Here is a 1,373-nt window from a genome sequence, read left to right as displayed (position 1 = left end):
CATTGTTGGCCAGAAATATCCCATTCTCCTGATGCGATCATACAGTTTGGGACCGGGCTGATGCGCGCCGCACTCTCCTTCATGTGCTTCCTTAAGAACTTCTTCTGCTTCTTCGTTCGAAAGGCATCGGAGGAGCAAATCATCATACCCTCGACGGTATAATGTACGGGTCTCGGTATTATAGAAGAACCTTGGTGCTCTTCGGCGAATAGATTCTCTTTCTTTCACATCTTCCGGCAAAATGCCATATTGGACGTAGTCAATGATGGGAAAACGTCAATCTCGGGACCCAGACCCGATTTGAGTTAAGTTCACCTCCTTGGCGTTCGCATTTTTGTCATCTTCCTCTTCGTTATCCATATTATATATGGGTATACAGAGTTGATGTGATCTCACTATGACTAGTAGTTCAGTTTCGGGCGGCTGCGCGAGTGATACTGCTAGTGCTGCCAGTGCATCCGCATAAGCGTTCTGGAGACGAGGGATGTACTCGATAAAGAATTCTTCAAAAGAACTTGCCATTTTGACGGCTTCCTGGTGGTATGGGATCAAGTCTTGGTTCCCGACTTCATACTCCCCACGGACTTGATTGACGATCAATTGAGAATCTCCAAAAGCTTCGAGATATTCGACCCCCAGCTCCTTGGCGAAACTGAGTCCAATAAGGAGCGCGTTGTACTCGGCTACGTTATTGGAACATGGATCTGTCAGAGAGTAAGCTCGAGGCATCACATGCTTCCCCGGGGAAACTAAGACAACTCCAACTCTGGAGGAGACTTTAGGACATCCGGGGGTTACTGCTTTATTAACTGATCTCGAAGCACCATCAAAGTATAATTGCCATACTTCTTGATGCGACGTAGTGTTAACCTCGTGGGTTTCATCCGACAAGTCATCATATACTTCTGCCGTATCTGTTGTCGGGCTTGCCGCCAAAAGATCACAAATCGCTTGTCCTTTGACCGACTTCTGTTGTTTGAAGTGCAAGTCATACTGGGACAAGAGAAGGGCCCATTTTGCTAACCGCCAATTCATCGAACCCGGTTGCGTCATAAATACCCGTATCGGATTAACGTTAGAGATAACGTAAATCGTCTGTCCGACCAAATAATGCCGCATCTTTTGTACCGCGAATACCAATGCGAGACATTCTTTCTCAATCATCGGATATCGGGACTCGGCGTCTACCAAAGTCCGACTTAGATAATAAACTGCCTGTTCGTGACCATTATCATCGTCTTGTGCTAATAAAGCACTTATCGAATGGTTCATCGCCTTGATGTAAATCAAGAACGGTTTACCTGATTTTGGTGCGACAAGAACAGGAGGGTTCGTCAGATACGTCTTGATATCTTCGAGTGCTTTTTGGCAGG

The sequence above is a fragment of the Asparagus officinalis genome, chromosome 8, assembly GCF_001876935.1.
Source record: "Asparagus officinalis chromosome 8, Aspof.V1, whole genome shotgun sequence".
In the NCBI taxonomy this organism is placed as follows: Eukaryota; Viridiplantae; Streptophyta; class Magnoliopsida; order Asparagales; family Asparagaceae; genus Asparagus; species Asparagus officinalis.
Note: the sequence above shows the minus strand (reverse complement) of the source record.